A 21,947-nucleotide genomic window follows, 5' to 3' on the forward strand; every position below is an offset into this window, starting at 1 on the left:
TTGGCACCTAAACACATAAAGAACAATCTACATGTTTAATCAAATACCTCAGCTTCAGAAGTTAGTGTCTCCCCTCTGTCCTTTGGTGGCCACAGTATCTTCATTGGAAGCCTCAATTACTGTCATTATTTCTAATTTGAAATCATCCTCTACCTCCACACCCTTCCACGAAGAAAACATGGCTTTTATCTTTCTCATGCACATGCACACCGTAGCAGGGGTGGGTGGGTTGGGTAAAAGAGTAAATTGCCATTTGCAACTTTTTTTAAAAATAAAATAGCAAATAAACAAGGAGTCCTCTCGTTATTGGATACTAACGCACATTCAACCCTCAAGTCGGCAGCTGAACTGCAATGTTACCCTATTTGCCCAATGTATCATATTTTCAAAGCAGAGAAAACTTCACAACTTGGAGTAAAATTTTCTGAAGGTAAAGAGATGCTATATTGGATACCTCACATGAAGTTTGTGTCCATTCTAAATAAAATACAGCAACTTTAGATGTTTTGATGCTTAGGTCCAAAAAATGGATCTAAAATGAAGTTACAGAGTTCATCAGAAGGTCATTATCAAGTTCAGGGAAAGTCTTAAGGAAGGAGAAAGGGAATAATAGAAAACATTCTTAGGTTATTTGTAAAGTGGAAAATAAAACATTTTGATAGGCAAAGACTTAAGATTATTAGCAGTTTTTACAGAACTCTAAGAATTGGAAAATGGTTAAAAATTTAAATTAAAGTAACAATAGCTAACACTTGTAAAGCACTTATGCAATAAGCATGATTCTAATTGCTTGACATATATTAACCTATTTAGTCCTAAAATAAACAACCCAAATATGAGTATTATTATGTATTATTATCACTATCCCCAATTTACATATGAGAAACTAGGCACAGAGAAATTAACTTGTGCAAGATTATACTAGGCAGATAAACTTTAAAGACCAAGTTATTAACCACCACTTAACCTCTTAACTACCATTAAAAATTCTAATTGAGGTTTTCTGCTCCTTGAAATTACCCCTTCAGTTCATGTATAATTTAAATACATACACACACACACACACACACACACACACACACACACATTGAGATTAAAACCTGTTTCCCCAAGAAGTATAGCTATGGACAATCAATACAATGGTGTTTTGGCTAATTGCTAAATTAACTCTTATGTAATTTCATAAATCAGTACTTTTGATAGAGGAAATCTAGCAAAGAATACACTCTTGATTCTATGAATTATGAAAAACAGTCTTATTTAACAATCATAAGAATTGTCCCTTCCTTGGTAGATATTTGTTAACTTCGTTCTGTTAGGATTAATTTGGCTTGAATATTGAATTGCTTAGACACTTTTCCACACTTGAATCACTACATTGCTCAATAGATCCCTTGTACAGCAACATCCCTATTATAGAGCAATGAGGAGAATTAGAAACTAAGCAAAACCCAAACGGATGTCTCAAGGTAATACACTACAGCTTATTTACTTATTTAAAGGAGCCTGAGCTCAGAATCTATTGAGTCTTACTTCAGACATAATTATAGCACTTTTAATTATTTCAGGGGCACGTCTTCAAATCCTGACTCTACTACTTACTAGTAGTATGATCTTGGGCAAGTTACTCAACTTCTCTGACACTAGGTATTTTTTCTGTAAAATAGTCCACATCTCTGGAATACTGCAGGAATAAACTCAACTGACATGGTATATATAAAGTTCTTAGCACAGAGCCTGGCAGGTAGTAAGTGCTCAATAAATGACTCTTTGTTATATAAATAAACATTGAACCAATAACAATTTTTAATGCTTATTTATTTTGAGAGCTTGAGAGAGAGAGAGAGAGAGAGAGAGAGGGAGAATCCCAAGCAGGCTCCTCATTGTCAGCACAGAGCCCGGCACCAGGCTTGATCTCACAAACTGTGAGATCATGACCTGAATCGAAATCAAGAGTCAAACACTGAACCTACTGAGCCACTCAGGTGCCCCAAACCAAGAATAATGTAAAAACTTGTGATAAATAGCAATAATTCATGTGAAAGCATCTGCACGAAGTGCTGTATAACAAAAAATAACTCTATAAAATGTTAATTTTCTCTCTCTTCTTATCAGCCCATAGCTGAATAGAAATAGCAGCTTCCAGGAGTATAGAAGGAGAGGTCGTATTACTGGAGGCAAATACGTCAATTACAGAGAAATGACAACTTACAGTCTGGAAATAAAGTCAAAGGCAGGAAACCCAAAATGCAGACACAAGAACTCAAAGAAGTACAGCACTTTAGGGGCCACTCAATATAGAGATAAGTAGCCTTAACAAACCCTCAACTCAAGGAGTAGCTCAGGAATCAGATGTTCATAATGATAACTCTGAGCCATCAAGACAAGCTGTTAAGAAATTCAACTTAAAAATTATAACTCAAAACTAGATATGATATAACCTCAACTATATATACATTATACCAAAATTTTACCAGGTGCTCTATCTCTGGTAATGGTGATTTTAAACATATTCTTCATTAATGTTTCTATATTTTCTAAACAATAAACTATTTAGGAAGTCAGAACATACAAGTAAGTTGTAAAATTAATGTTAGTTGCTTAAAGAGACAGTCTTTAGAAATCTAAGAAATATACGAATGTGTAATAGAGGAAATAACTCATACTATATTGAGCCCCTTGTTCAAGTACCTTACATTGATCCTAGGACATTAGCGGTATTACAAGAATATGACTGGTGTGAAAAATGATTAAATGTTGAGAATAAGCTCACTTGAAAAAGAAAAATGCTAAAAGATTCATCTTAGAGGTACTATTTTAAATAGCAGTCAATATCAACACAAAGCTTATAACAAGAACCACATATGATTACCTCTATCGTTGCTTGCAACAATTCTGACACACCCTCATTTTTAGGTTAAAAAAATGTTTAAACAACTCTAGGAAAAGAACAAAATAAACTGATAAAGGGGAAAATTTTCAAGAAGCATACTCAAAAGTGAAATGCACTTTTTATCTTCTGAAATAGAAATTAGAATCCTCTGGGCAAATTTAGCTATTACTAGTAGTCACGGACTCTGCATAGCTGAAAAGAAAGAAAGAAAAGGTCGCAAGCAGCACAAAAAGCAAATTAAATTATCAGAATGAACCTATGGCAAATTTTTTCTTTCTGATCTACAGTGTATATCTCTTTGGAACTGTCCCACTGAATACCACATACAACTAGCAGAAAACATGCCAGAAAGCTGTATAGCAGATTTTGGAGGACTGTTTTATGTAGAAAAAGTGCTTCTTCTCCAGAAATATATATCACTTTACTGTTTTTTCCCCTAACTAGAGCTTTAGAAAGAGAAAAGTAGAACAAATAGGACCAAAGCACTGGGACACTGGAAACTCTCAATTACTTGTATTGGTCTTATTAGCAGCAGTAATAACTCAATAATAGTAGAGTGCTAATACAGATCTGAAATGAAACACAGTTGCACAGTTAATCTATAGCAAAATCAGGACTTGGATTTAATTATGTGCTTCCCCACTTCCAATTAATATTCAGTTAACTCCTTCCATAATTTCACCTAAAACGTGGTATCTCCAGATCTAATTGGTGCTTGATCTGATTCAGCTGTGACTATTTCATTTCTTGGACTCCAATTTTCGGTGGGCTATAGGCAATGGACATTATTAATACAAGAGGCATTCATATTTTGTAATAAAGGAGGGTAGGTCTAAATCATACGTGTAAATTGTTTTGTTTGAAAACACACAAAAAAGCTTTCTCTCAGTAGTGTCAGTATTTTCATGTCTTATTTCTATCACTTAAATATACAAGTAAATATAATATTAAATATTTCCATCACTGGTTACTTTCAGTAAACAGAAAGGTAAAGAAAAATAAAACAAATAACTTTATTATTATGTTTGGATATATGTTAATCAACTTTTAAATTGGATACACCCAAGTCTTAGAAATGCAAACTCCTGTGATCACAAGAGATACTGACTTTATCATGGTGCTTAAAGGAAAGAAGGGCATAATAAATAAGTTTCTGGTACTGATTCATTTTCTGCTCCTTTGAATTAACTAATGCTGTGGAAATCTCAGGCAACTGCTTTAGCATGTGACTGAAATGAGTCCAAAGGAGAAAAGTATGTAGAACATCATTTAATTAAAATTTTGAATTTTTTTCTCTCCCACTTACTATCAAACTAGCTATTAGTCATTCAAACTAAAAGGACTGTTTCATGTTTGCTGCTGTCAAAGTAACCACATTAGGCCACTTCAACATCTTCAGAGATGTGTGGTGTCTGGAGCCATATTGTTCTCTGGGATCAGTCCCTTCAGTATGCAGCTCTCAAGCTCCTGACCTTATTTCAAAGCTATCTTTGGCAAACTCAAAAACTCATAGGAAGACTCTGCTTATATTGGTATACATTTAGCTCTTAAGGAATGATGGTGGAGATTTTTTTTTGTCCTCATACATGTGGTTTTGCATTTAGCTTGGGGAATAGGGCAATAATGATAGTTGGAGGCAAAAATCCATTCTACTTTAATAATTTTAATGCAATGCAGGAAAAGCAAAACATAGAAAAGTTTACTTTTCAAATTCTAAGTTGAAGATGCCACATTGGGAAATCTTTTTTTTTTCTACCTGAATTATAGTCCTAAGACATTAAATATGATCATGTCACTCTCCTGCTTAAAAACCTTTGTTATTTCTAATCTATAAAGTACTTACGAAATTCAACACCCAGAAAACAAATAATCCAGTTAAGAAAGGGGTAGAAGACATAAACAGACATTTTTCCAAAGAAGACCTACAAATGGCTGACAGACACATGAAAAAGTGCTCACCATCGCTCATCATCAGGGAAATACAAATCAAAATCACAGTGAGATATCACTTCACACCTGTCAGAATGGCAAAAAATTAACAACTCAGGAAACAACAGATGTTGGCAAGGATGCAGACAGAGGGGAACCCTCTTACACTACTGATGGGAATAAAAACTGGTGCAGCCACTCTGGAAAACAGTATGGAGGTTCCTCGAAAAGTTAAAAAATAGAACTAGTCTAGGACCCAGCAATTGCACCACTAGGTATTTAACTAAAAGATACAAAAATACTGATTCAAAGGGGCACATACCCCTCAATGTTTATAGCAGCATTATGAACAAGAGCCAAATTATAAAAAGAGTCCAAATTCCCATCAACTGATGAATGGATGAAGAAGCTATGGTATATGTATACAATGGAATATTACTCAGCCATCAAAAAGAATGAAATCTTGCCATTTGCAGTGATGTGGATGGAGCTAGAGTGTATTATGCTGAGTGAAATAAGTCAGTCAGAGAAAGACACTATGATTTCACACATATGTGGAATTTAAGAAACAAAACAGATGAAAATAGGGGAAGGAAAGGAAAAATAAGAGAAAAACAGAGAGGGAGGCAAACAGTAAGAAACTCTTAACTATAGAGAACAGAGGGTTGCTGGAGGGGAGGAGGGGGTTGGGCTAAATGGGTGATGAGCATAAAGGAGGACACTTGTGATGAGCACTGGGTGTTATATGTAAGTGATGAATCACTAAATTCTACTCCTGAAACAAACACTATACTATATGTTGTATGTTAACTAACTTGAATTTAAATAAAATCTTGGAAGAAAATAATCTACTTTGTCATTTCCTCATAACCTACAGAAGAAATTCCAAATTCCTATTAACATCTAATTCCAAAGCATCTTTCTAATCTCATCTTCTGACAGTCAAATACGCTTAATAACTTTAGACTTAAGACTTGATCTTTATTCTCTGTTGATTGTTCTTTAGTCATCTTTGCCCGATTTCTGTTCCCAGAGCTTACAAGATTTTTCTCATTTTATGGTCCTCAAAAAATTCTGTTCCCTGTTATCTCTCCTCTTCACCAAATTATTTCTACTCATCTTTTAGGTCTTGGTATTAATCACTAATCACCATCCTTGATCACAAACCAGTTTAGGTCTCCTTTTCCCTTCATGAATTTATTATCTTATAGTTAAATATTTACTTAATGTTTCCTCTTCCTTGGACTGTCAATGTTTAGAGAAAGGAATAACATACATTTTAATTCACCACTGTATTCCTAGCCCAAACATACTCGGCATTCAATAAATATAAATTATACAGGAAGTAAAAGACACCAAAAATAAAAACGCTCTCTAATGACTATCAATGACTTCATATTTATAAAATTAATCTTCACTCAAACATCCCTCACAAATTTATTTAACATGTATCTCACCCATTTGGGTCAATTTCTTCATTATCTTTGATAATGTGTGCTCAGTTGTTTCAAATGTGTCTGCACATTGAAAACACATGCAGCCTTTAAAAAATAGTGATTTCTAGGTCCCATTCCCTAAGATTAATTTAATTGGTTTAAGTGCAGCCTAAGAATAGGAATACTTTTAGAAATTGCCAATTGTTTTCAGTTAAGTTTGAGAATCAGGCTGGCCGACAGATGAATATTTCATTGTGGAATAATGTAAATAATATTCAAAATAAAAATATGTAGTGACTGCAAAGTGAAACTGCAAATCTTGCAAAGATGTTCATCAGAGAAGAAATACAGTGTTGGAGAACAGAAAAAATTAACAAATCAAGACTTTGCAATGAGACTGTATAGAAACCAAAGAGCCAAAAATTGGCAGGTACAACAGTTGATATGGTAGATTATTCAAAGATAATGAATTGAATATAAAAAAATAAAGCAGGGGAGCCTGAATGGTTCAGTCGGTTTAGTGTCTGTCTGACTCTTGATTCGGCTCAGGTCATGATCTCATGGTTTGTTAGATCGGGCCCCATGTCAGGCTCTGCACTGACAGCATGGAGCCTGCTTGGTATTCTCTCTCTTCCTCTCTCTCTCTCTCTCTCTCTCTCTCTCTCTCTCTCTCCACCTCCCCTGCTCTCTCTCTCTCTCTCTCAAAATAAATAAACGTTTAAAAATAATATAACAAATAAAAATAAAAAGATAAAGCAAAGTCCTTAGGAAATTTTCTTTGCAAAAATAACCCCCACTTGTTATAATGGTACCACAATATTAAAAGTGATGGTGCTATCACAATATCTGATGTGAAAAATTACTCTTTTTTTTTAATATATGAAATTTATTGACAAATTGGTTTCCATACAACACCCAGTGCTCATCCCAAAAGGTGCCCTCCTCAATACCCATCACCCACCCTCTCCTCCCTTCCACCCCCCATCAACCCTCAGTTTGTTCTCAGTTTTTAACAGTCTCTTATGCTTTGGCTCTCTCCCACTCTAACCTCTTTTTTTTTTCCTTCCTCTCCCCCATGGGTTCCTGTTAAGTCTCTCAGGATCCACATAAGAGTGAAACCATATGGTATCTGTCTTTCTCTGTATGGCTTATTTCACTTAGCATCACACTCTCCAGTTCCATCCACGTTGCTACAAAAGGCCATATTTCATTTTTTCTCATTGCCACGTAGTATTCCATTGTGTATATAAACCACATTTTCTTTATCCATTCATCAGTTGATGGACATTTAGGCTCTTTCCATAATTTGGCTATTGTTGAGAGTGCTGCTATGAACATTGGGGTACAAGTGGCCCTATGCATCAGTACTCCTGTATCCCTTGGATAAATTCCTAGCAGTGCTATTGCTGGGTCATAGGGTAGGTCTATTTTTAATTTTCTGAGGAACCTCCACACTGCTTTCCAGAGCGGCTGCACCAGTTTGCATTCCCACCAACAGTGCAAGAGGGTTCCCGTTTCTCCACATCCTCTCCAGCATCTATAGTCTCCTGATTTGTTCATTTTGGCCACTCTGACTGGCATGAGGTGATACCTGAGTGTGGTTTTGATTTGTATTTCCCTGATAAGGAGCGACGCTGAACATCTTTTCATGTGCCTGTTGGCCATCCGGATGTCTTCTTTAGAAAAGTGTCTATTCATGTTTTCTGCCCATTTCTTCACTGGGTTATTTGTTTTTCGGGTGTGGAGTTTGGTGAGCTCTTTATAGATTTTGGATACTAGCCCTTTGTCCGATATGTCATTTGCGAATATCTTTTCCCATTCTGTTGGTTGCCTTTTAGTTTTGTTGGTTGTTTCCTTTGCTGTGCAGAAGCTTTTTATCTTCATAAGGTCCCAGTAATTCACTTTTGCTTTTAATTCCCTTGCCTTTGGGGATGTGTCGAGTAAGAGATTGCTACGGCTGAGGTCAGAGAGGTCTTTTCCTGCTTTCTCCTCTAAGGTTTTGATGGTTTCCTGTCTCACATTCAGGTCCTTTATCCATTTTGAGTTTATTTTTGTGAATGGTGTGAGAAAGTGGTCTAGTTTCAACCTTCTGCATGTTGCTGTCGAGTTCTCCCAGCACCATTTGTTAAAGAGGCTGTCTTGAAAAATTACTCTTAAAAAACATGCAGTTGGGGTGCCTGGGTGGTTCAGTCAGTTAAGCGTCAGACTTTGGCTCAGGTCATGATCTCACAGTTCAGGGTTCAAGCTCTGCATTGGGCTCTGTGTTGACAGCTCAGAACCTGGATCCTGCTTTGTATTCTGTGTCTCTCTCTCTCTCTCTTTGCCCCTCCCCCCCCTCAAAAATAAATATAAACTTAAAAAAATTTTTTTAAAACATGCAATTAATTCCTTCTTCTAAGAATTAATGCACATTTAGAATTACAAATAAAATGCTGCCAATTATATACTTATTTTTATTAATTATAGTTTTAATTTTTTAAATTGAGTCAAAATAAAATCATTCTTCCCATTGTTTACCTTGAAATTTTTATCTCCATCCACTTAGTATACTAAAATATAAAAGACCTTGTATTATGTGACCTTGCCAAAGGTGCATATTAGAGACAGTTCTACTTTTTTCCTTTCATATTTTTATACTGTTTCATTTCCTTGCCTCATTACAATGGTTAGGACCTCTGACACAATGCCAAACAGGATGAAAGAGCACGGGCTTTAATTATCTTGCTCTCTATAATGGAAAAAAAAAAAGCATTAAGTATTTCATTACTAGATATGATGTTTGTTAGGTTTAAGTTTTTCAAAGATGCATTTTTCAAATTTAGGAAGTTACTTTCTATTACTAGTTTGCTGAGAGTTTTTAATTATGAATGGGTATTGTCAAGTATTTTTTCTATATTTATTGAAGTGATCATATTCTATTTCTCATCTATTATGTTAATATGGTAAGATTTTCTAAATGTTAACTCAACCTTGCATTCCTGGGCCAAACCCTACTTGATCATGATATACTATTCACTTTTTATATTTCTGGATTTAATTTGTTGGTGTTTCATTAAAAATTTTTTGCATCTATGACCATGAAGAATATAAATCTAAAATTTTCCTTTTTTATTATATTTTTTAGGTTTAGTAATTGGATTATGCTGTCCTCATGAGGTAGGAATTGTTCTCCCCTCCGCCATTTTTTGAAAAAAGTTCATGTAAGATTGGCATTATTTCTTAAATGTTTGATACAATTCACCAGTGAAACAATTTGGGTCTGTAGTTTTCAATAGAAAGTTCTATTTTTTTAATTAAAAATTTCAATTTATTTTATAGCTAAGGTGCTATTTATGTTTTCTGTTTCATCTTGTGTCAGTTTTAATAGGTTGTATTTTTCAAGGAATTATGTGTTTCATCTAAGCACTAAAATTCTTTAGGCATAAAGATTTTCATAACATTTCTTTATTGTATTTAATATCTACAATTTTGTAGTGATAATTATTCTTTCATTCCTGCTATTCAGGAGTGTGTTCTATTTTCTTTTTTTTTACTCCTTACAAAAAACTAAATAAATAAACTTTACCTATAAACTTTTCTTGTTTTTGGTAGTTTATTATAAAGTGCCTAGGTGCACTTTTCCTTGCATTTCTCCTGCTTGGGGTTCACCAACTTCTTAAATCTGTAAATTTATATCTTTCAACAAATTTGGGAAATTTGGGCAATTATTTCTTCAAGTGTTTTTTCTGCTACCAAATAGAAATTTTCTATTCCCATTTACATATTTAAGAACACAGTCAAGTTTTGCCATCCTCTAAGTTTGAAATACCTAAAATTTCAACTGAGAATATTTAAATTGGAACTAACTCAGATGTCTGTCAATATAACAATATAACATAGTATAATATACTACATAGAAGAAAAAAAGGTAAAGCTATATAAATTGACAGAGATCTAAGTTATAATTTTAATGAAAAAAGGATATGTAAAATATAATATGTGTAAAAGGGAGAAGTATTACCTCACACAAAATAAAACTGAATACTTCTATGTAATTGTGTATAGTTGTATGTGATCATATAGAAAGAGGTCTGGAAGAATACAAACCAAATTAAGGAGAGCAATGATGTCTGGGAAGAGAAACAGAACTTAGGGTGGGGAGAGACATTAAGGAAAATTTCCTTTACATTTTTCTTGCCAATAATTATTTATTGAATATTTAATAATTTCCTGCTGTATGCCAGGCACTATTCCACAATAAGAAAGTATTCATGTTTTACTTGTATAATTTTAAAATATTTTTAATTTTTTTAATAAGAATATAAAACCTCACTAAGGAGAAATTGAAATAACAGAAAATCTCTGAGATGCTTAAAAACATGATCCTTTATCTTGTCAGTGTACCAGAAGCTCAGGAGCCTTTTAAGTATAAGTAAATGAATTTAGTGTTATTTTTAAATCTGTTCTCCTCGAGATTAAATTCTTTTTCTCCAGATCCGGAACCAATGAAGAAACAAACTGATTTATCTTTTTCCCCCTCATAATACACTCCCATTCTCTTATGTCAATTTTTCTGAGGTTTGGGGATGGCAAGTGAAGTCTAAAATTTTTCTTTGGGGTAATTTCAGGCATCAAATGGCTGCCACCAGATAAAAATACACCAATTTTCTTATTCACATACTAAAGTAAGCATGACTGAGGAAAGTAAATCTGGCCTTTATGAACTTCATTCTTTCTTCACATAATGAAGGAATATGTCTTTGTCCCTTATGCTGTTGACTCTCCTCCTTTTCTTAGCCAGTTGATACATAGATGAGATCTTCTTTTAAACTTCAATTCTAAAATAACTGGGTATAATTCAACAGTTGAATCTCTCTCCCCAATTCCTTTTTAGAAACAAGGCCTTTACTACCTCAGCAAGGAAGCCCATTCCATTTTTAGACAACAGTAACTGTTACAAAGTGTTTCTTCTGCCATTCCTGTGACTCTGGCTCCTTGTGACTTTAACTGCTAACTCAGGTTTGACCCTCCAGAGTATACACTCTCCCTATGCAGCACTGTAGCCATTTCAGGCAGCTATTGGAGTCTCTTAAAACTTATGTTATTCAGGGTAAATATGTCTGGTTCTTTTAACCTATGAGAAGCTTCTGCCAACTGCCCTAGAAATAGTGAAAAGTTGAATTTCTCTGCAACCAGACTATTGGTCCAATTTAAAAATATAAGATTTGGCTTTTACTCTAACACAGCACACAGCCTTCTTGGCTAATCATTACATATACTCCTGGCATTGGTCTTCAAATAACTATCCTTCCACTTGCCTGCACACATGTATATGTGCAACATACACATTGTCTTCCACTAATTCTTTGAAAAAAAATATTTTAAATGGGCACCAGAAGGTATTCATCCTGAGTTCATGTGACTTAGGTTGCCACCCAATGAGCTTGTACCCTCTGCTTGATCACACGAGCTATCATTCATTCACTCCAAATTATAGTACTTCATTTTTATAAGTTCATACCTATTTCTCTTTATTTTTGAACCCCTAAGATATCAGGCAAGAACTATCCCCATTAAGCTTCATTCATAAGCCTTAATTTAGAATAGGCTTAGCAGTGTGTCTGTTATATGCACTTAACCATCTCAGTTCCATTTTTTGGAGATTGTTAACTATTCTGCATCTCTAGGAAATTAGAAAAAAAAAATGTTTAAGTCTGGAAAACCTATAGAGGACATCCACCTAATTGATCCTGGTCCTTCTAAGGAGGGTCCTTATAGAAGTACCCTGCAGTCAAAATCTTTTTGGAGGGGTGAAAGTAGAGCAAATATAGTCTGGCCTAGAAAACTATACCTATGATTTTTTTTTAAGTTTTAGTCCAAGTTCCTATCTGATTTCTGTCCCAGTTTTCCTAGCTATGAAACAAAGTTAATAAGATCCCTACTTTAAGTATATCACAGTTTTACTCTAAGAATTGTATAAGATAGTATGTGAAAAAGTTCACATGAAAGTATAAAGTATAATAAAAATGTAAGGTACAATGTTATTAATAATAATGGAACCTTCCATGACCACAAATGAAGCACTCCATAAATTCTCTCCTTTTAACACTAAGACATTTTAATTAAATTCTCTTTTTTTATCCTCTCTTTTACCTCCTTTTCCCACACCACCAACCAAAAAACAACATTTCAGCATAATCTTGTAGCCTTGGACTTCAATTACAAATGCCAGCGAAGATTTACATAGAGTACAACGTTAAGTGTGTTCTGATATTTTGGAAACCCCAGCCCTCCTCTCAGACGGGCTTCTTTTTTTTTTTTTTTCTATTTTTTATAACCTTTTATATATTATCCTTAAAAATCAGACTGCCTAACAATATTATAGCAACTATCACCACTTTTAATATTTTAGTTATAGTTACCCACCTTGTAACTCTTACAAGTGACCTTAGGGGTTTCCTATGTGAATGTATCAGATATATTTTCTCAACTGTATGTCCTAAATTTTTCCAGATTTTTAGAGCCCATTATAGTGTTTCCACATTAAGATTATAGCCACTGGGGCTGCTCTATAAGTTCATAATTTGAAAGCTCAGTTCTTGCATCCAGGAATGGAGATTTCCCAGAATGAGAAGGCAAAGTGAAAAATAAGCACCAATAATGGAGAAAGCTGTCAAATGTTCTGCAGCTAGATGGAAAAAAGCAAAAGGGTCCCCACCACCTCCCTCACCCCTTTGCTAGCATTAGGTTGCATAATTTTACCGAAACAGTATATACACACTAAACAACAAACTCCATTTTTATGTAAGTTTCCTTCTTTCTCTCAATCTCCCTTTCTTCTACTTTCTCATTCACTACATTCCTCTCCTTAATAACAGCAAATATCTATTGAATGCTTGTCATGTACAAGGCCATGTGTGCTAAATGCTAAGGTAGACGTCTGAGAACAAAACAGACCAGTCCAGAAGGACAGACATTTTTTTTTAAAAATCACACAAATAAATACATAATTTAAAACTGCAATATCTGCTTTGAAATAAACTAGAGTGGGAAGCAAGATCTTTGCAGGCAGACAAGATTTGAATTGGAAGGATCAGAGAAGTCTTCCCTGAAGAAATGACATTTAAACAGGGACCTGAAGCACATTCTGATAGAGTGGGAAGAAGTGTATTCCAGTTGAGAAGACAGCATTACAGTGAAGACCTCGGAGCAGGAAAAACATAGAGGTGTAGACCATAACAGCAAGCTGAATCAGAAAGAACCATTGCAAAGGTTTTTGCAGGGGCCAGATTGTGCAGGAGCTTTGAATATTATAATAATTTTTTGTTTTAACTAAAGTATAATAATAAGCCAAGAAAAGATCTTTTTCTTGGATCTCAACGAATGGTAAGTGGAGTTTTTCCTCCTATATAATGAACATGGAATTTAAGTATAGGTATAAAGAAAAACATGGGAATGATAAACACCAAATTCAAAAGAGTGAACCTGTGGCACAAAGAGAGGAAGATATTAAATTGAGAAACAGTTCACAGGAGGCTTCCACTGTATTGGAAAGGTTTTATTTCTTATAAATACATAGATATTTTAACCTACATTTTATTCCTTTTCATATGACTGTAATTTTCATAATAAAATGTTTTAAAGGAATTAACAAATGCTGAGAATTCACCACTTCATTTCCTTCTCCTCTTCTTCCCCAGGTTATTTAATGTTCCAACTTTGAGAATGACAAGCACACGGAATTAAAGAATCTCCCTTCTTATATACACTTGGTTTCCTGAGCCTTTATTTTCTAGACTTACAGCATCAGATGTTAGAGGGTCTTCAATTAGCTTCTCTTTTGTTTTATCATACACTGTAATCCTTGTGGCTTTCCAACATCCACAGAGTTAATATGAGGATTAAATGAGATAAAGCATTTAATATAGCATTTACCACACAAAAGCTCAATAAATTTAGAACTATTGTCTTCATTATTTCACTTATTGTGGTTTATATTCTCAATCCTAAATATGGGCCAGAACACTGGAACTAAGAAAAAGCTGAGTGTATATGGCCAAATAGTGTTCTGGTGTTTTGAATGCATATACTACATATATTCACAAACACACACACACAAATATATGCATGTATATATATGTATATTATATATTTCAAATATTGCATCTATATTCAATCTTAGACACACTCTTTCTGTGCTCATTTAAGCATTAAATAACAAAATGTTAATTTGAGGCCTTTTTATTGCCATTAAAGAAATACCTTTAAAGAAAAGATTAAAATCCTGCATTTGATGATGCACAATTAAAATATATGGTAAGCTCAGTAAGTTTGTTAATTTCTCCTAAATACAATGCTACACTGAAATGATTTATGGTTGCCTAAAGCTGTAATAATATTCAGTACCATCCATACTATGTTTAAAAGGCTCATTTTTGTAATATCGAGTAATTCATGCAAACTTCAATCTTATAGAATTGCATATTAACATCAAAATTTTTTCTACAACAGGAGAAGCAGTCTTTGATGCAGGAACATTATTAAAATCTTATCTTTTCACTTAATTTTCTTTGTACAAATAGCACAGATCCTCTCATTTCTCTTTCCTTCCAATTCACAAATACAATAAAAGCTGTCTTTAGAAAGGACCTTAAATGAAACATCACGATGAAATGCATGCTAGGACCCAGAAAATAAGAGAACTTATGACAGTTTTTGTTACCTAGAAGTCTGGAAAATATGTCACTGAATTTTTGTGGATATTGTATTTTAAATTATATTTTCATACCTAAGAATTCGCTCTTGTGAAAAAACAAGCTTGTCACTCGATTCTTCAGTTTGAGGTTTGGACTCCAATTGTTTTAGTAGTCATTCCTCCATGCCCACTTCCTTGTTCTTAATCACAAATCTAATCATGTATTTTTATAAATATTCAAAATTAAATGTATTTATCTACTTAGGTAAATACTTTTCAGTTAACTTTTACTGATAGTCTAGGTAGAGAACTCATTAACAAACACATTTGGAACTTTTCAGATTTGTTCTGGCAACTTGTAAATTCATATTAAACTGTCCAAACATATCAATATTCTACATGCTTTTTAAAAAAAAATGAGTAGAAAAGATTAATTCCAAGTTTTGTTTTACTTACCAAGCTCTGCCATATTCCACCTCCCGGCCTGAGCAATGTTATCAGCTCTTCGGATACTCATTCTTGCTAAGTAAAAGGATATTTCTTCTCTAGCTGGATTAATAATCAACTTTCTAGATAGTTCATTTGTAATTCTCTTCTGGTTAACCCTTAGCATTACAGCAGTCTGCCCAACTCAAGCTAATCAATTTATGAAGCAGGAAGAAAAGGGTGAAATTCAATTGTGCAGATAACAAATGGAAAATAAAAATGAGGGACAGTTCAGATTAGGCACAAAAGAACAATGAGCCTTCCTTTCATACACTAAAAGGTATAAATCTTTATGTTAGATATTACAAAAGCACTCAGGTCATAAAGACAAGGAACAAGATACATGAACAGAGAAATATAATAGACTTACAACAACACCAGTTCAGTGCATATAAGCCTGTGTTTTCTGCTTTACTTACATGCAGATAAATACACATCAGCTTTGGGCTAGGAGATCTATTTTTCTCTTAGTAAAAATGTTAGTAAAAAGGTCTAACTTTCAGGTCCTAACTGCTTCCTCTCTCAACAATTATAATGCTTGATCCCTTATCCTACAATAAGTACCATCTCAGGCTTTATGGAAATTTTCTCAAAATGTGATCTATAAATGCTTGCATCAGAATAATCTGGGCACTTGTTAACAATATAGACACCTGGGCCCCACCTTAGAAATCTGAAGCACCCCAGGTGATTCTTAGGTAAACTAAAAGTTTGAGAGCCATTGCTCTAAGACCATTTCTGACCTCCTCTAAAGGAGGCTCCAACACAATCCTTTCAGACTCAGAATGAAATCAGTTACTCCTGCTACTAGTTGCTTTGATCTTTTGTTTTGACTCTAATAACTTGGATTCTACCTTGTTTTCCTGTATTTAAATATACCAATTCATCTAAGACCATGACCCTTACATGATCATGGTAACCTTTCACTTGCAGTTGACTCAGAAATGGCAATCTGTCCTTTAACTACCCTTGGTGTCTATGGCCTTATTGTGACTTACAGGTATAGGTATTGGTATAGTCCACCTATCCTCTAACTACCACTTGCCCCAGACTTTTCTTTCTTTGTCTACCTTATGAAACACTTTAATCTCCTGTTTTATGCCTCTCTTCTACATACATGGACCTGGTGGTGTTCACTGTCCAATCTTTTGGCTAATGCATTTTGCCCGTTATATTCACTTTCTTCTAAGGCTGTTCCCATCTCAGTGGACCTCTACCAATCAGCTGTGTGCCTGTTACTATAGAACAGAACTTGCCTACTCACATCTAGAGGTGTGAAATGAACAACTAGCTACTAGATGAACCTGGCAGCCACTGGTTTCACAAACTGCTACCAAAGTTCATGTTTGTAGTCAGAATAAAGAAAAAGATAATGACTATGGGGGACAAGGGGATGGGCAAAATGGGTGAAGGTGAGTGGGAGATACAGGCCCCCACTTACAGAATGAATAAGTCATGGGAATAAAAGGTACAGCATAAGGAATACAGTCAATGATTTTGTAATGGTGTTGTAGGGCGACAGATGGTAGCTACATTTGTGTGGAGCATAGCATAATGTATAGAGTTGTTGAGTCACTGCTGTATACCTGAAATTAATGCAATATTGTTTGTCAACTATGCTCAAATAACAAAAATTAAAGATAATGACTATGAAAAAAGAACTAGGGAAACCTAAAGAAAAGTCCTTGAAAAGTGGAATAGTACATTAGGTAAAATAAAGTGAAAAAAAATTTAATTCTAATCATTTGCTTTTATTTTCATGGAACCTATTAAGAAAGGCCAACAGAACAATGATTATTTGACATGGAGAGAAGGTTTAAGTAAAAGAAAAATAATATTGGACTAGTAGAACTCCAAAGACTTGGATTTCTCACGGCCTCTATCAACTCCTAGATTTGTGATCTAGATTCCGTCTCTTAACAGTTTTCTGCCTCAGTCCCTAAATACATATAATAAGCCACACCCTCCATGTCTAGGATCATTCAGATAACTAAACAAGATTATATTTATTAAAAATCTTTGAAACTATAAATTCCATATAAATGTAATAGATTATTAATATATATTATTTTATAAAGATTATAATTAAAAACTACTTCCTCCCCAAGTTTTTATAATTAAAAACTGTTTTGTTTTATTTTCTTTAAGTATAAACCATATACATTGAAAGCAATAACAGAAGTTTGTAAAATGTCTTTCCTAAGAAAATTTCAGGAATAGGACCAATAACAGTTGGGGCAGAATAAGGTAAAATCATCCCAAAATATGAGTAAATAATCAGGTTAACCTGAGTTTTCCTAGGTCAGACACAAACCTTAAAAGTCTTACCAGAAGGACGTTTACATGAGGAAATGGTTCATTTGCATTGACACTGGTGATATTTTTCATCCAGAAATCTCCCTAAAACTACAGTTCAGTGTGACTTCAAGCAGCAAAAGCTTAGGGCATTTGTTGCAAGACATTTAGACTGTATCCAACATAGTCTAAGATTCAGTCAAGTGTTATGATTTCATTTAACTGGATAATGTGTACCTATTAACGTTCAGAAGACAGAAGTCCTTAGCAGGTATACAAATTGGTTGATTAAAGTTACCTGTGTGAAGAAAAAAAGGGTTGATTCTTGACTTTAAAAATGGACACTTGCATCTTTTTAATTTTAATAAATGCATTCAACAAATACTGTTGAGTACTTACTATATTCTAGGCATTGTTCAAGACACTGGGGAATATGAGTGACTAAAATAGTCAAAACTTCTCTGCTATGTAGATCTTATATTCCAAGAAATATAAGGGAAAGATGGCAAATAAATTTAATAGATATACAAATCATACAGTGTGTTAAAAGTTTATAAAGGCTATAGAAACAAATAGTATGGCATTAGGGAGATTAGGAATGTTTGGAGGGTGACAATTTTAAAATAGAGTGATCACTTTTCTAGGTATTTACTCGAGAAAAAACCCACTAATTCAGGAAGATATATTGCAGCATTACTTACAATAGCCAAGATACAGACACACACACACACACGCATAAAGAATGAAATCTTGCCATTCTTGACAACATGGATGAATCTAGAAGGTATTATGGTAAGTGAAATAAATCAGACAGAGACAGATACCATATGATTTCACTTATATGTGGAATCTAAAAAACAAAACAAATGAACAAATGCACAAACAACAGTAACAACAACAAAAGGAAAATAGACTCATACATATAAAGAACAAACTAGTGGTTGCCAGAAGTGAGGGGGTGGGGGGATGGGTGTAACAGGGTTATAACTTCAAGTTATAAAATAAGTCACAGGGATGAAAAATACAGCATAGAGAATATACTCAATAATATTATAGTAACTTTGCATGGTGACAGAAGGTAACTACACTTATCAGGTAAGCAGTTCATAATGTATATGATGGTTAAATCAGTATGTTGCACACCTGAAACTAATAAGCTATTAGATGTCAACCATATTTCAATTAAAAATTAATTAATTTAATTAATTAAAATAGGGTTCTCAAGGTAGACCTCACTGAGAAAAATGACATCTAAGCAAACACTTGAAGGAAGGAAGTGATGATATTTGCTGTGATTCTATAATCATAAAAGGTTTTTCAACCAATTTTTAAATTTTACCACTTTAATAATAAATGGAAGATATCCTTATAAATTAACTTTCATGTTTATATTTCATATTATATTATACTTCATGTTATATTAGTGAAAGTTTAATATTATAATAGCGAACATTAAAAATTGATACTATAATGCTAAAACAAATTACGGTACATCCATATGATGGTATATAATACCATGATTAAAAATCATGTTTTCAAAAACCAAAAACATAGGAAAATACAATAAAATGATTTCTTAAATATAAAAATATATCTATAGTATGAGCCAATTTTGAAAAAAAAATTTCATTTACTCAACTATTTTTCAAGTACCTACTATGTGCCATGCACTGTTCTGGGCACTGGAAAGAGAGCAGTAAACAAGCTAGACATGTTCTTTCTTCTCATACACACACAGATAAAATACTGAAATAAAATATAGCATAATGTTACTAGAGCATGATTTTTTTATTATGAAATAATAAGGTGAAATTGTGGATTATTTTCTTTTCTCCTCAATGCTTAAATATAATCCAAAATTTCTAAATATATCCTGCATGATTCCAAAAATAAACTATAGCATATATATTGATCTAAATATTATGGTTTATATTTGCCTTGGGGTGTCTGTTTGGATAAAGCACAAAGTTACACTCATAATGTTCTGTCAAACGTATATTACATTTTTCAATCATACACTGATCCTTATATCGCATAACATCTAATAAGGTTGGATAATATTGGGTCCCTTTCTACTAATGCAAAAACTAAAAAATGAAACAGTTAACTAATTTGCCACACTAGAAAAGAAAAAGTGTTTATAATTATAACAATGTGTACGAAAGTATCTCACACAAAAGTGTTTATAATTATAACCATGTGTACGAAAGTATCTCACACAGTTCCTGCATCAAGAAATGTTGCAGATTCTGGACGCTATGCTAGTACCTTAGTGTACATCTCTCTCCAGTTATGCTGTGGTTTTGTATGGGGTTTTTTTTTGTCAGGAAAAAAAAAGTTTCATTTGTTTAAAATTAACCTTTAGGGGCACCTGGGTGGCTCAGTCGGTTGGGCGTCCGACTTCGACTCAGGTCATGATCTCACAGTCTGTGAGTTCGAGCCCCGTGTCAGGCTCTGTGCTGACAGCTCAGAGCCTGGAGCCTGCTTCCAATTCTGTGTCTCCCTCTCTCTCCCCTCCTCCCCTGCTCATGCTCTGTCTCTCTCTGTCTCAAAGATAAATGAAAACATTAACAAAATTTTTTTAATAAAAAACAAAAAAATAAAATTAACTTTTAATAGTTATAAAAAAAAATCTGATCTGATTCCCAGCCCCACCACTACCAGATATTAGCTTCCTTCCATCTCCCTACACTCCTTAAAATCACCATAAACACGTTAGACATGCTCCTTTAATGCTTCTTCATTCTTCCTTTGATTTCAAGTTTTTACATTTAAAAGTATAGCAAATGGCAGCTATTGGTCTACGTCTAACTAGTTGGTTTACCTTAGGCAAGTCATTTCAACTTTCTAGTCTCTTCTTATTTTTCAAATTCAAGAGTTGAACTAGATGATCTCAAAAGTCCTTAAACTCTAGAGTTTCATGATATTATTATTTCATGCCTAAAATAAATTAAAAGAACACGGCTTCTCAAAAAAAGGCTACAGCAATAAAGACAATTGACTAGAAAAAGTAAGAAAACAAAGCCCTGGGATTAAAAGAAAATTTGAAAATCTCTCCAATCCCCTGGACCAAGTCCAGTTTCAATTATACAAAGGTTGTTTGGGGACAATAGAGAGCAAGAAATATGAAGGTTCCTTTGATCATCAAAAGATGATCCTTTTGCTTAAAAAGATAGTGTTGCTATACTCTTTCAGGCTCTAAAGCGCGCGCTCACACACACACACACACACACACAGCCACAACCACAACCACAACCAAGTGTTTTAATATTGATGTGGAAGGAAAATAGAAGCCACTTATTTTGCTGAAATAAAAGCATTTCAAACCCAGAGAGGGTGATTTGGTTTTGAGGAGTTTTATGCAATAGCACTGTATTTAATCCTTTCCTATCACCTCCTCTCTAATACAAAACCCCAATAGCTCTTAAAATGGTAGCATTTTCTTAAGTACAGAGAGAAAAATTTGTGTTGCTTTTGCAGCAACATCTAAACAGTTTCCTGTAAACTTTCTGTGTGGAAGTCAGAATTTATGATAAAACCCCGTAGAGTGGTGAAACAAACTTCTTTCATATTTATCATTCATTTTATTCAGTGTGCATTTGAAGGAAAACCTTTTAAGAACACCAATAATGTGAGAAAGCTACAACAACTAAATTTATTGTTAAGTATAACATCACTGGTCCTCCTGGGAGTTCAGGAAGAAAGCTTAAATCACATTTCCTAACACATTGGAGAGCTTCCCAGAGATGTGATGGCCCACAGAGGCAAACCGTCCAAAGCACACTGGAATCTCAGAGATGGTGACAAAGAAATATCACTTCGTTTAATAAAAGCAAATTGAAGTTACCCTTTTATGTTTTTAAACAAAGTACAAACTCTCTCTTACCCCATTTTTCTCCTTTCTTTCCCCTGCCCCCTCCTGTTTCACCTGACTAAACTGTAGGTATTTGTTCCATCACCTGACTTAGGGGCTGGCTAGAAATATTAGAAAAAAACAATCTACCATTGTTACATGAGACAACAACCTTTCATGTCCTTGAAGCTCACCATGACCTTTCATCTTTCCTATCCCCAGTGGTCTCTCCTAACAACTAAAACTACACTCAGTTGGGCTGAATTCCAGATTGTCATAAAAAGAACCCTGTCCTTTCAAAACAAAACCAATTTTTACACCAAGGTGGGGGAGAAACACAAGTCCATTGTTCCCTCACAGATGGAAGTTGGAGTTACTAAG

General features: G+C 34.1%; 1 protein-coding gene across 17 annotated transcripts in view; it reads right to left on the reverse strand.

Annotated features, from left to right (window-relative positions):
- The window catches only part of SOX6 (SRY-box transcription factor 6), a 614,016-nt gene that overhangs the window by 400,354 nt on the left and 191,715 nt on the right, over positions 1-21,947 (reverse strand). For 4 of the 17 annotated variants that reach the window (XM_047877040.1, XM_047877038.1, XM_047877039.1 and 1 more), the window contains exon 1: positions 48-83. The exons of 3 other annotated variants lie outside the window; for them this stretch is intronic. The gene's annotated coding sequence lies outside the window, so the exon portion shown is untranslated. Of the gene's footprint in view, positions 1-47; positions 146-21,947 lie in introns of those variants that run through there. 10 more of the 17 variants (XM_047877031.1, XM_047877030.1, XM_047877045.1 and 7 more) reach the window with 7 other exon arrangements.

This window comes from Prionailurus viverrinus, chromosome D1 (genome assembly GCF_022837055.1).
Source record: "Prionailurus viverrinus isolate Anna chromosome D1, UM_Priviv_1.0, whole genome shotgun sequence".
NCBI lineage: Eukaryota > Metazoa > Chordata > Mammalia > Carnivora > Felidae > Prionailurus > Prionailurus viverrinus.